The sequence below is a fragment of the Pituophis catenifer genome, unplaced genomic scaffold, assembly GCF_029215685.1.
Source record: "Pituophis catenifer annectens isolate HBS135680 unplaced genomic scaffold, rPitCat1.0.hap2 SCAF_13, whole genome shotgun sequence".
NCBI lineage: Eukaryota > Metazoa > Chordata > Lepidosauria > Squamata > Colubridae > Pituophis > Pituophis catenifer.
In genome coordinates this window covers 7,398,996-7,414,158 of record NW_027256893.1, presented here as the reverse complement: position 1 = coordinate 7,414,158, position 15,163 = coordinate 7,398,996, and the positions used below count along the sequence as shown (strand labels likewise).

The following is a 15,163-nucleotide window of genomic DNA, read 5'->3' as shown; positions in this document are numbered from 1 at the left end:
ACTATCCTATGTTTGTTTGATTCGCATACAGGCTTGTCTCAAAGTTGGTCTGTTTCAAGAGCTTCAGCATGAAGGATTTGTATAAAACTCAAGTGGTTTGTTTCAGAAAGCTTAGCTGCAAGGTTCCAAGCACAGCTGTTTTCTCCCCAGAACAGGATTAATGAATTTATGGAAATAAATTTTGGTTTCAGTCAGACGTGAGACCTGTTCAGAAATCTTTCTTTTTAATTAAGTGGAATTAAGTATTTTTAGCATAAAAGTTCAGGCCAAGTCTTACTCTATAATCCGTTTATTAAACTGATGTACAAATGCTGGAAATGTAATAAGAAATTGTTTAATATGCAGTTGGCTTCAGTAGAGGTTAATTCTTTGTGAATAAAATTGCTGTAGTTATTACTTGATATCTGTAGGAAAGTCATTTTGGACTAGTTTAATGTGACCTGAATGGTCTTTGTGCAAATGAAGCTATAATTTCCAAGAATTTCTGGTCTGGAGTGTGACCAATGGCCATTCTTTCTCCATTAACATTACTTTCCTCTCTTTTTATTGATCTTTTTTTAAAAGCAAATTGAGATTATTAAACACATTTTTGTTTTAAAGTCATTTTCGGAACTCCGCGCTCTTCATAACAGGGGTCGGCAACATGGAATTCAAAATGTTTCTGGATGCCTCCAGTGAACAAAATCTTATCAATTCTGGCAAGAGCCAATCTTCCAGATAATTCTGTCTTTTTTGCCTGAGACATCGATCCGTTTTGATTGATACAAGTAGTCCTCGATTTATGACCCCAATTGAGCCCCAAACATTCTGTTTCTAAGTGAGACAGTTGTTTGGTGACTTTTGCCTTATTTTACAAATTTCCTTGCCACTGTTGTTAAGTGAACCGCTGTAGTCGTTAAACGAGTAACAGGGTTGTTAAGTGAATCTGGCTTCCCTGTTGACAAAAGGGATCTTTTGATCACATGACCTTGGGATGCTTCAACCGTCATAAATATGAGACAGTTGTCAAGCGTCTGAATTTTGATCATGTGCAATAGTTCTAAGTGTGAAAAATGCTCAGTTGCTCAGCAAAGCAGCTGTGAAGTGAGTCACAACCAATTTTACAACTTTTTTATGGCCATGGTTGTTAAGTGAATCATGTGGTTGTTAACTGAATCTTGCTCCTCCCCCCATTGACTTTGCTTGTCGGAAACCATCTGGGGAAGTCACAAATGGTGACAACGTGACTCCAGGAAGTTTCAACCGTCGTAAATACATGCTGGTTGCCAAGTGCCCAAATTTTGATCACATGCGACAGTCGTATTTACGAGGAACAGTTATAAATCGCTTTTCGGAGTGGCGGTTGCAACTTTGAATGGTCACTAAATGAATGGCTGCAATTCAAGGACTACCTGTATTCATTTTCTCGTGCATCTTTCTCTCTAAGGTAAAGGTAAAGGTTCCCCTTGCACATATGTGCTAGTCTTTCCCGACTCTAGGGGGTGGTGCTCATCTCCATTTCAAAGCCAAAGATCCAGTGCTGTCCGAAGACGTCTCCGTGGTCATGTGGCCCTCATGACTAAACGCCAAAGGCACACGGAACGTTGTTACCTTCCCGCCAAAGGTGGTCCCTATTTTTCTACTTGCCCTTTTTATGTGCTTTCGAACTGCTAGGTTGGCAGAAGCTGGGACAAGTAACTGGAGCTCACCCCGTTATGCGGCACTAAGGATTCGAACCGCTGAACTGCCAATCTTTCGATCGACAAGCTCAGCATCTTAGCCACTGAGCCACCGTGTCCCTCTTTTTCTCTCTCCAGTTCTCCATAAAAGGTTGGAAGTGATTTTCCTTTGGCCGTGAGAGGCAGTTTCCATCTATTCTAGGGTTGGTAACAGCTGGAATGAGAATCAAGTTGTTTACTTTTGACTGTGTGAGGATTTTTGCACCTGCTTTGCTCTGAGGCAAGAGAAGCAGGTTGCATTTCTCTGTGAAGCAGCTTTGAAAGGGGGCTTTGCACGAATATTCATTAAAAAGAAGTTCCCCCTTTGATCACTCTTGCCACCTGGAGTTTTGAGAAGAAGTTCGCTGCTCTTTTTAAAAAATGGACCAGGTCCTGGCAATTTATTATGTAGGCTTTAGAAATGTTAAAATCCTCCAATTAATTTAAGAGGTTCTTGGAGGAACCATTTGGGGCCAATATTCTCTGAGGCAGACAAATCCTTCAAGAGATTTTTAGAGATCAGCATTAGAGCCTGCCGCCCCCCCCCTTCTGCACTTCCCAAGAGTTATGAACTTATCTTCCTTTCAAGAAATAAGAGGGAACAAATCATCTTTAATTGCTGAATGGCAGGGAGGAGGCTACAGAAATGGTTTATAGAGGGGGAAAGAAGTGAAAGAAAATCAAATTCAGCGATAGAAATTGGGAAGTTTTGACATGCCTATGGAGATTCTCCATGGAGAGATATGCAGCACAATGCAGTGAGACATATTGCAGATCGGAGAAACAAAACAACCACTTCACAAACATATGGCCCAACTTAGCAGAACAAACCCATCAGGACAAGATTCAGCAGTCCACCTGCATTTGAAAGACAAAGGCCACTCTTTTGAAGAAAGCCAAGTCCACATTCTGGACAGAGAGGACTGTCCAGTTTGAAAGAGGGCTCAAAGAGGCCATCTATGTCAAAATGAACAGCCCTCTCTCAACAGAGGGGGAGGGATATGACACCACCTATCTCCTGCTTACAACACAGTCCTTTCAGCTCAGAAAGAATGCTAATGACCAAATGACCTCAAGGAATCTAAATCCTTCCATTCTCCACCATTCATTCAGAACTGAAGAAGCTTCTTGGAAGAGAAGTGAAACGTCTTCAAGGAAAAACAAAGAAAGTCACCTTTTGAAAAAGCATCTTTGGGACACATTTTAACTGAGTTCACACAATTGTTTATAGGTCAATATTTAGCTACCCGGACACATACTTTTTTATGTGGAAGGGACTTGATTCCCCCCCCCCCCACACACACACATCCAAAAGGTTTTTCCTGCCTTTCAGAATTAGAGTTCACAAAATGGTGTTTGGGGAAGGATGGAGGACTTGAGAATTAATAAATGAACTTTCCCCTGGTGTCTGCTTTAGGAAAACGTGAGAGGTCTTTGAGAACCAAATAGGTTGGTGATGCTGTGGATTAAACCTACACTGAGGAGTGAAAATGAAAGACACAAATCTTCCTGAGGTTCTCAGAATTAATTCACAGTGAATACATCTTCACCTCACTCTCTTCCTTTCTCTCTGCTTAGACAATCTACAACTTTCAAGCTTAGCTCAATACCATTGAATAATTTTTAATCAAAGTCAGATCCTAGCAATTAAAGAGAGGGTGGCAAAGTTCTCTCTCTCTCTCTCTCTCTCTCTCTCTCTCTCTCTCTCTCTCTCTCTCTCTCTCTCTCTCCCTCTGTGTGTGTGTGTGTGTGTGTGTGTGTGTCTGTCTCTCTGTGCCTCCCTCCCTCCTTCTCTCTTTCTCTCATCATCTATATCTGTCTCTATATATCTCTATTGTTTCAACTCCTACCCTCAAAATGACGCTATAGAGCACTGCACACCAGAACAACTAGACACAAGCACAGTTTTTTCCCGAACGCCATCACTCTGCTAAACAAATAATTCCCTCAACACTGCCAAACTATTAATCTTCTCATCGTTCCTATCACCCATCTCCTCCCACTTATGACTGTATGACTGTAACTTTGTTGCTTGTATCCTTACGATTTATATTGACTGTTTCCTAATATGATTTGATTGCTTGTTTGTACTCTATGACTATCATTAAGTGTTGTACCTTATGATTCTTGATGAGTGTATCTTTTCTTTTTATGTACACTGACAGCATATGCACCAAAGACAAATTCCTTGTGTGTCCAATCACACTTGGCCAATAAAGAATTCTATTCTATTCTGTTCTGTTCTGTTCTGTTCTGTTCTGTTCTGTTCTGTTCTGTTCTGTTCTGTTCTATTCTATTCTATTCTATTCTATTCTATTCTATTCTATTCTATTCTATTCTATTCTATTGCTATAGCTATCTAGTTATTGTCTGTCTGTCTTTTTTTAGTATCATATCATATCATATCTATCTATCTATCTATCTATCTATCTATCTATCTATCTATCTATCTATCTATCTATCTATCCATCCATCTACCCATCTTTCTATTCTACCTATCATCTATCTATCTCTGCCATCTATCTATGTAATTTTTATTAAAACTTTAAAAAAAGAAGAGGAAAACTAATACAAACCAATATAAAGTAAAGAAAACAGGAGAAAAAGAAAGGCAGCAAAGAGAAAGCAAAAAGTGCAAGAAAAAATAGTTAAAGAAAAATAGAAAGGAGACAAGAAAAGATACAAAGCATGGCTTGTAATATATATTTCACAGCAGTTATAAGTACTATTTTAATGTTTGTAATTTATGTTTTTATTCGGCTGTACACCGCCCTGAGTCCTCAGGGAGAAGGGCGATATATAAATTGGATATAAAATAAATAAATAAAAAATAAATTACATTTTTAACTTCACATCTTAATGCTCTTCTTTCTTTTTTTTCTTTTTTTTTGTTTTTTTATATTTTAAAAATTTAGAGTTAATACATACATAAATCATAATATATAATATATAACAATATACACCATACAAACAATCAATGAGTGCTCCCCCACCCCTCGGGATCATTCCTGCTTCCAAAATCTTAAAGCTTCTTCTGGTGGTGGCATCCCCCTTCCTCCAGAAAAAACATATTTATTTATTTTTTATTTTATTTTTTCATATTTGTATACCGCCCTACTCCCGAAGGACTCAGGGCGGTGAACAGCCATAATAAATACAAATACATATAGAAGTTAAAAACTATTAAGAAACAGATTAAGTAATTTAGGCTCAAAGATTAAAAAACATCCAAATTTATCTAAAGAGGTTTAAAACCCAATTTAAAAGACAGTTTAAAAGCCAATTAAAAAGGGAGAGTTAGGCCAGACCAGCTTGTTGGAATAGAAATGTTTTCAGGGCACGGCGGAATATGCGTAAGTCTTGGATGTTTCGTAACTCCAGGGGAAGCCCGTTCCAGATGGTAGGAATATATATTAGGAACTGTTTCCAGATTCCATTGAATTCATTTACTTTCATTATGCCCCTCCTTACTTTAATATTACAAGTCAGTTTATCATTTATGGCAATATCCCATACTTCCTTATATCATTCTTCCAAACAATAATCACCTCGTGTCTTCCAGTTCCTAGAAATCATTAACCTTGCTGTGGTCAACAAAGGCTTCTCTGCCTTTTGGCTAAGATCAGGTGTAGTATCTGTTGTTGAAAAATGCTTTTAAAAGTAAAAAAAAAAAAAAAGCCTCTGATGATCGCACGGCATCATTTAATCGCCTATCTTCCCTCTTAAGGCTCCCCTTTGGAGGAGGATCTGTTCTTTTTGCAACTAGCAGGTTTCCTGTTTCCTTTCCTCTGTTGTGTTTTCCTGACATCCAAGCTACAGAGATGAATGGGGATGGGATCTGCAACTTCCTGGGATGGACAGAGGCCTGCGAAGGGAGGAGCGATTATGAGCTTTTTCCCCCCTTGAAATGTTTAGCTCCCCTCCATTAGAAGAAGTGATAATAACTGTGTTTCCTGTGCTTTGATATTGTTGATCTGTCCCCGTCCCCACACACACACACACAGCCAGCCGAGGGTTAAGGAAACACTTTGGAACACACCCAGTTCTTATCTCCCTCTTGGCAGCGATAGACACACCGTCTGCCAAGGGACTTTATTTTCACAAACAGACAGATAAGATACGAACGTTCAAGAAAGTCCAAACAGAAATAATATTCCTCCCAGCAGTTCCGGACGAGGCTTTAGTGACTGTCCAAAGTTTTGCTTTGTTCATCACAAGGATCCTTTGACCACTACCCTCTATTATATAGTCTCTGGGGTGTGGTCTCTGGGGTGTGGTCCAGTGACTCAGTTCTAATCCCTAGCACGCCTCCCAAGCTGCTGCAAACGTTTATCACGCCTTCGGAGGCGTGCGTCCAGGAATGATGTTTCATTATCACTTTGATTCGAATCAGCTGTCTCCTCTCCCTCGGCCGGCACTTGAGACAATGCCAGAGGGGAGGGGCCTGGAGAGGGAGGCCTGGCTGACTCCTCTTCCTCATGCTCGGAGCTTTCTTCCTCCGATGGGACAGGCTCAGAGGGCGGGGCCACAACAATTGTGCTGACAGGGTCTGCATAAAACCCTCTAGCTCAGTGAATGAGAAAGAAGGATGTGGGAATGGAGATTTTACAGTAACCTTCCCCTGCCACGCCCACCAAGCCACGCCCACAGTACTGGTAGTAAAAAAAAAATTGGATTTCACTACTGCTCCAGTCCCCTAATCATCTTTGTTGCTCTTCTCTGCACTCTTTCTAGAGTCTCAACTGCTTTTTTTTAATAATACAGTGACCAAAATTGAATGCAGCATTCCAAGTGTAGTCTTACTAAGGCTTTGTAAATCACTAGTAATATTTCACATGATCTTGAGTCTATCCCTCAACCCAGATCTCTCCCTCCGTTCCTTCTTGACGTTTCTTCTCCATCTACCTTTGAGATAAAGAAGCAAAATAGAAGCCGTTGGCACCTATTCAGTAAAATGCTTTTCACATGTGCCTGAAGGGTTATTATTATTATTACTATTTTTTTTTTCTTTTAATGAACATAAAAGCCCCTTTGGATCCAGACTGAGCCTTGGTGGTCTTCAAGGGATGAACCAAACAGCTGTTAGGCCTCTCCAAATGACTTGATTGCAGGGTTCTGTTGCCTTGTGTTGCCCAACAGTGTTCTGAAGAGATGAGATCCCTGCAGATAATTCCCGTACCACCCTATTATTATGCTTCCTCTGAAAAGCTTTCAGTGAAAGCCGGTGTAAACCGACTGTTGATTGGTACTTGCATTTTACAAACCGAGAACTGTGCTTGAGCCGTGCGGGGGATGGAGAGACCCAAATCATTATCCTGGAGGAACAGAAAAGTGAAATAGAAGAGATAAAGTGGTGGTTTCCCTCCCCCCCCTCTTATTTAGAACTGAAGACTGGAATTGCTTTAGCTTCTTGACCCACATAACTCTCTGGATTTTTAGCCAGCAAGGAATATTGCAACACGCTCTACATGGAGCTACCCTTGAAGAGTGTTCAGAGACTACAGTTGGTCCAGAATGCAGCTGCGCGAGCTATCGTGGGTTCACCTAGATGCACTCACATTACACCAATTCTCCGCGAGCTGCACTGGCTCCCTATTGGTCTCCGGGCACAATTCAAGGTGTTGGTTATTACGTTTAAAGCCCTACATGGCTCAGGGCCAGGCTATCTTCGAGACCGCCTTCTACTGCATAGCTCCCAGTGACTGGTAAGATCTCACAGAGTTGGTCTCCTCCGGGTCCCATCAGCTAAACAATGCCGGCTGGCGGGCCCGCGGGGGAGGGCCTTCTCTGTGACTGCCCAGGCTCTCTGGAACCAGTTACCTCCTGAGGTCCGGACCATCCCCACCCTATTGGCCTTCTGGAAAGTGGTGAAGACCTGGCTTTTCTGGCAGGCCTGGGGCCGTTGATTTCGCTGTTCAATCTTGCGAGATCCAGCCATGGATGGAGTGCATGTGTTTTTAATGTTTTTAAAATGCTTTTATAATTTTTTTTAAAAAAATTTTTTTATGTTCATTGTTTATATTATTTTTATTGTAAGCCGCCCAGAGTCCCTTGGGAGTTGGGTGGCATAGAAATATGATAAATTAAATTAAATTAATTAAATTAATTAAATTAAATTAAATTAAATTAAATTAAATTAAATTAAATTAAATTAAATTAAATTAAATTAAATTAAATTAAATTAAATTAAATTAAATTAAATTAAATTAAATTAAATTAAATTATTAATTAAATTAAATATGCTTGCACAGTGAAGTCTAGTGTGCCAGCCAGTTGACTCTGGCAATAGTTACACACAGTGGTGAAATCCAATTTTTTTTTTACTACCGGTTCTGTGGGCGTGGTTTGGTGGGTGTGGTGTGGTTTGGCTTGGCGGATGTGGCAGGGGAAGGATACTGCAAAATCTCCATTCCCACTCCAGGGGAAAGGATATTGCAAAATCTCCATTCCCACCCCACTCTGGGGTCAGCCAGAGGTGGCATTTGCCGGTTCTCCAAACTACTTAAAATTTCCGCTGCCGGTTCTCCAGAACCTGTCAGAACCTGCTGGATTTCACCCCTGGTTATACAGTATCAATAAAGGAGAATATCTGTCGCTCAGGGTCAGGGTTGAAAGGAGGGACCCTTGGTGCTCTCTGAGCTGGGTTGTTTTCTTGCAGGCATTTCATTACCCAAACTAGGTAACCTCATCAGTACTAGAAGAGAGGGGTGATTGCAGAGGGGAGGAGGAGGAAGACTGTGGGGTCCTTGGTGCTCTCTGAGCTTGGTTGTTTCCTTGCAGACGTTTCATTACTCAAATTAGGTAATATCATCAGTGCTAGAAGGGAGTGGAGAGGAGAAGGAGAAGGAGAAGGAGAAGGAGGAGAAGGAGAAGGAGAAGGAGAAGGAGAAGGAGAAGGAGAAGGAGAAGGAGAAGGAGAAGGAGAAGGAGAAGGAGAAGGAGACGGAGGAGAAGGAAGAGGAGGAAGATGATGACTGTGGAGTTCTTGGTGTTCTCTGTGGTTTCCTTACAGATGCTTCATTACCCGAACTAAATAACATCATCCCTGCTAGGGCATCTTCTAGCACTGATGATATTACCTAGTTTGGGTAATGAAATGTCTGCAAGAAAACAAGCAAATTCAGAGAGCACCAAGGATCCCTCAAAGTTATCCAGGTTTGAGTTACAACCTGAATGGTGCAATCAGTTGCATGTGGGGTTACCCCTATGGAAGAGTCAACAGCAATCAACTAGTTCAAAATGCAACAGTTATACAGGTAGTCCTCAAATTGTGAACACATTCGAGCCCAAAATGTCTTTCTAGCCACAGTTGTTAAGTGAATTGCTGCCGTTGTTAAGTTTGTAATACAGTTATAAAGTGAATCATTGACTTTGCTTGTCAGAAGGTCTCAAAAGGTTATCACATGATCCCAAGACATTGCAACCATCATACATATGAGCCAAGTGCCAGGTGCCTGAATGTTGATCACGTGACCATGGGGATTCTATAGCAGTCTAACTGTGAAAAACATTCATAACTCACTATTTTCAATGCCGTTGTAACTTTGAACATGTAATAAAGAGGGATACGACTTCCGGTTTGACATCGTGGTGAGATTGGATGTGAAAAACGGGGCTCCGCGAACTCGTGCTTTGAGTGGATTTCAAAAAGAAATGGTGTTGATGCTTCAAAGTACTTATGATATGTTGATAAATAATCACAGGGAGATAAAAGACTTAATGCATGACATTGTGGGAAAATCAGGAAATGTTCAACAAGGGACAATGAATAAAGATCATAAAATACAGGAACTAGAGGAGATAATAGAAAGACCAGAGGAAAAGACAGAACAGATAAATCAACAAATAAAACAAGAAGAAGAGAAGGAGAAGACAATAAAGACTTATGAATCAAATAAGGGACAAAACGGATCTATATTAAGAGATCAAAAAATGGGATTGGATAAAAAGAAAGATAGTTTTGAAGAGAAGATAGGGGCTTGGGCAGAACCTCTGGAGGTACAGCAGCAAGAGATAGTAGAGATGGAAGAAATATTTGGGCTAAATAGGAAAGATGCAGACAGAAACAAAGACCCAAGGGAGGAGTTTAGGAGGCAAGTCAAAAAAGGAATAAGAATTGAAATACTAAAGCGGGCAAGAGATGATGGTTAGAAAGGAAATGCTGTTTAATATAAGTTTGGCTTTATTGAGAGCTAGAATAAAGGTAGAAACGAGATCAAGGGGGAATATTATTATACATATTTTTATATAATATACTGAAAGTAATAGCTAGATATAAAGATTAGATGTTGAAAGATGGTATCACTATGCATGTCTAAATAATGTGATTGTTATTAGAATGGCACATAAAAACACTGAACAACTAAACAATGAAGGAACACACTCTAATACAAATATGTGTAATAATACCACAATTACATAAGTATGATTAATGTAACAAATTATTAATATTACTATTATGACCCTGATGACACAGATAAACCTCACGGTGGCCTTAACAACTCTCTAAAAGAATGCAAATGACCAGCTCTGTCTGCAAGGAATATAAATTCTTCCATTCCCCACCATCCAATCGGAGCTGAAGAAGCTTCTTGGATGAGAAGCAAAACATCTTCAAAGAAAAACCAGAAAGTCCAGTTGCCTCTTGAAAAAGCACCTTTGGGACAATCATGACCTGGAGGACTGAGAATCTCCATAGACATGTAAGAAAGTTTGTAAGTCAAGAACTGCCTCTACTACTCACTGATCCTAAAAACATAGTGCATCCATGTTGAAAGACCTGCCCTGATCCACTGGTTTTCCAGAGATGTTGGTTTAGATCAGGGTGTTGTGACCTAGGCTTCCTGAGTCATTAAAACACACAAGTAGTCCCAAAAACCTCTTTTATTGCAATAGCTGTCAATTACATTCATTCACAGCTTTGTCCCAATTGCAAAAAGTCCTTCAGGAGAAGTCCTTCAGTATTCAGGATAATCACCAACCTTTATCTCCCTTGACACTCTGCCAAAGACCTACTTGGCAAAGCCACACGGATTCCAGAATCAAACAGAGATGCCGACTGGGAACAGAATTAACAATGTTGCTTTCCTGCAAAGTGCCCACATGCCTTTGCTCCTCTTTTAAGCCTTATGGGAGGGGCCAATCATTTCCAGGCCTTACTCCCAAGTTGTTCCTTTTGTTTTAACTGTTCATGCCTTCTGGTAGTTCTGTGCATGTGTGCACTAGGAACAGGCTCCTCCTGTTCCTCTGCCTCTCTGCTGTCTGACTCTGGAGGCTCCGGAGTCCGTGCATCACTCCCAGATGGCCTTGACCCCATCTCTGCCTCCGACACAGAGCCCTCGTCCGGGCCTTCCCCAGACTCCAGGACGGGCCCCTGTTCCTCCCCACCCTCCTCACTGTCTGACTCTGCTGCCAGCTCCACAGGCTGCTGGCAGACCACAACACAGGCGTGTCAAACTTCCGACCTGCAGGCCATATGTGTTACATGCTGGCCACACCCATGCCAGGTTTAGCAAAGGGGGAAAAAGTCATGATACATCATGTGATGACACCATGACCACGTGAGTATGATGCCCCTGGTTTAGATCTCTAAGGCTGTTGATGTCATATGAAGTCCGTCATATAACTAGGCTCCCATTTTAGCACCCCGATGTAGCATCTGCCAGCCACTCTGTAGTTGAGCAATCTCAGAAAAAGACGCAGCTGCTTTAAAGAGTTGCAGAGAGTCTTCCCCTGCTGCCTTCATGGTCCAAAGCATCTCTTGCAAATCAGCTCCAACATGGTCCACTCCACAGCCCAGTTCAGAATGAAGCATCCACAAAAGAAGCTTAAGCAGGAAAGAAACTTCAAGAGATGCTGCCAGTCTCTGAAATCCGTGGATGGCCACTTGAGAAAATCTTTTGTGTTGCTCCCAAGCAACAGACTGTATTTTGTTCTGAATGACGCTCAGCCCCCACTATTTTTTTCTTTTTAGGGACCAGACTAAGTTAATCGACAGGGCTTTTCCCTGTTGTCAGATTTTAATTGCTTGAACTTTACTTTTTATTGCTAACTGTGAAGAGAGAGGCAAGACATCAATCGAAATAAAAGCAATAATGCTGATAAAAGAGGCTCGGTGGTCTTTTCTGTTTTGTAATCCACAATCTTTGAGGGCCAGTTCTAACCTGTGGGGCTGAGAGTTCACCCATAACCATTTGTGAGATAGTCTGGCCTCTTCTCTCAGAAGAGCACTGTAGCTTATTTTATTTACCTTTTGCAGTTGAGTTTCTCCATTTTTCTATCATCGAAGAATTACCTTCAATTTCCTGTTTTCCAGCACCCTTTGCATCAGTGGTGAAATCCAAATGTTTTTACTACCGGTTCTGTGGGCGTGGCTTGGTGGGTGTGGTGTGGCTTGATGGGCGTGGCAGGGGAAAGATACTGCAAAATCCCCATTCCCTCCCCACACCTGGGGGAAGGATATTGCAAAATCTCCATTCCCACCCCACTGTGGGTGCCAGCCAGACGTGGCATTTGCCGGTTCTCCGAACTACTCAAAATGTCTGCTACCGGTTTTCCAGAACCTGTTAAAACCTGCTGGATTTCACCCCTGAGAATAACCATGTGTCAATCAAACAATAGATCTGATGCTTAGTTCTATGCTCAGGTGAAACTGTGAAGTAGTGATTGAAGGACTACAAAGTTGCCCTGAGAACAAAAATAAAATTGAGATCCTCCCTTCTTCCCAAACCAAGGAAAAAATGCATCACAAGAAGTCTATGAAGATTCTCAGTCAACCAGGTCATGGTTGTTCCAAAGGTGCTTTTTCAAAAGGCAACTGGACTTTTTGGTTTTTCCTTGAAAATGTTTCGCTTCTCATCTAAGAAACTTCTTTTTGACTCAATAACTCGCTCACTCACTCAATCACTCATTAAAGAATAATCTTAAACCCAAAGTTGCCTTGCGCTACATTTCTACAGGTAGCTTCATGCACTGTAAATTGAGGTGTGTGTGTGTGGGAATATTCACAGGTATCCCTTGGAGATCCTGTGGGTGGGGGTGCCAATCACAAAAGCCACATTGGATCATCCTGGTATAAGCCTATGTAGGACAAGCACCTGCAGAACCTGGGGGGGATGGAGTCAAGAGAGTTATCAGCCTAGAATCGTTTTCATTTCTCCCAGGCAGTCTAAATCCAACCCTTCTTGAATTCTGTTCACTCTTATCTAGTGCCAGTTTAGTGCTGATGGTTAGTTAACTAGATTCTTGTGTGTAGCATGAGCAATAAATCAGCTTAACTGGAATTTATCGTGTGGTTCTGACTCTTCATGCCTGACAGCCCCTCCCCCCTTGTACATGTGCCGTGACAGATTACAGATTAACAGAGTTGGAAGGTACCTTATGGGTCATCTAGTTCAACCTCCCACCCAAGCAGGAGACCCTACACCATTTCTGACCAATGGCAGTCCAATCTTTTCTTGAAAGTCTCCAGTGATGAAGCTCCCACAACTTCCGAAGGCAACTTCTGTTCCATAGGTTGATCGTTCTCATTGTCAGAAAATTCCTCCTCATTTCTAGGTACAAAAATAATGGAAATTGACTGTTTTAGGGGGAAAAAACCACACACATACACACACGGCACATGCCTGCAGTTGTCCTTGCTAACACTTCCTCTCTCTTCTTTCTAACCCTCTTATTGGTAACCAGACAAGTGGAGTTTTTTTTTTTAAAGACGCGTTCACATGAAAGGTGCATTGGGCCTCCAGCACATACATGTTCCAGCACATACATGCTCCAGAAGCTTTCATTTCAAACAGCCAGGAGCCTGGACAATCCATTAGGCCTAATTGTTCTACTTTGGCAGTCATTTCTGTTCTAAACCACAGTCCATGTCCCGAGATCCTTACCGTCTTATTTTGAAAGTAGACATCCAGGGAAAACGAGTTCTATGCACGGTGCATTCCAACTACCGTTCATTGCAGAAACGAACAATAGCTCGGTGATGTTTTTGTGCCCAACTCAAATAAAGGTGCCGGGGGGGGGGAGAAAAGCAAGCAGCCTTTCCACCACCACCATTGCAATCTTTCCAACAATAGCAGGTCCATTTAAATCACCGTAGTCGACGAGAAGCCGCCGTCCCAATGAAAATCTAAATGGAGTCAAATCACGCTTGCAAAGAAACCCTCCTCCTTCGTCGGCCGACAATTCTAATCTAGCATTTTTAAAGCCCTTCTAATTTTGCGTACGGGGTGTGGGCGTTTGTCACATATTTCAAGCCATCATTTGTGTATAGAGACAAAGTTGGCAGATGTTTGGATGGGATGAATTTGGCTCAGCAACTAGTAAAAAAAAAAAAAAGAGGGAACATCTCCATTGAATTGCCTGAAAAGTGTTTTGCTGGTGCATTATTTAGGCTGCTTTGTGATTGCCTCCTCTAGTCTACAGCGCTGTGAGTTCCATTTTTTTTCTTTCAATGTCGCAATATTTTCAGGATCAGACTCAATAAAGATAATAGAAGTTATAGGTTTAAATATAATTCTCTTTAATCATAATAGGCATTCTATATTCGCTGAATATTCAAGATAGAAGCAAGGAAAATGGGGAGGATGGCTCCTTTTATATACAAGGGGCGGAGTCATGAATGGGAGTGGTAAATTATGAATACATTAAAGCTCAAGTAATAAGTTAACCCCTGATGTTCCATATATACATTATTTACACATTAGAGAATAAGGCATTTACATCTGACAAATCCCCCTCTAAATGCCGGTTCGTTATACAACACCAGTTACATTCAGATTCAGGACAATATAATACATATAATTTAGAAGTTAAATATTTGTGTTGTTTAGAAGGTAAGGGTTTTGTTAATATGTCAGCTAATTGTTCAGAAGTATCACAGTGTATTGCTTTGATGAATCCGTCTTGAGATAGTTGTCTCACGTGCTTAAATTTTATATCAATATGCCTGGACCTTTGTCCAATTGCATCGGATCTAGAAATTTCAATGGCCGCTTTATTATCTTCATGCATAATAAAGGGTAAAATAGGTTTCTTCCAAACATCTGTGATCAAATCATTGAACCATACAAGGTTATTTGCAGCTTTAGACAAGCAAACATATTCTGCTTCTGTGGTAGAGGTGGCTACCAGTTCTTGTTTACCAGTATACCAGTAAACTGGACAATCGTTCAATAGAAAAACATAACCAGAGGTACTCTTTCTGCATGATGTATCACCGGCCCAATCTGCATCAGCATAACAAGTAATTTTTGGTTCTTTGTCATTATTGGGTTCCAATATTAAACAAAAATCTAATGTACTTTTCAGATATCTTAAAATTCTTTTGACAGCTTCCCAATGATACAAGGTTGGTTTGCTAACATATCTTGACAATAAATTGAGAGGTAATGCAATATCTGGCCTAGTCCAATTAGATATATAAAGGAGTGAACCTATAATTGATCTGTAAAATGTGTTGTCTTTAA

General features: G+C 41.0%; 1 pseudogene; it reads left to right on the top strand.

Moving 5' to 3' along the window:
* Positions 1 to 5,293: 5,293 nt before the first annotated feature.
* LOC139323784 (U2 spliceosomal RNA) lies at positions 5,294 to 5,380 on the top strand (annotated as a pseudogene).
* Positions 5,381 to 15,163: the final 9,783 nt, after the last annotated feature.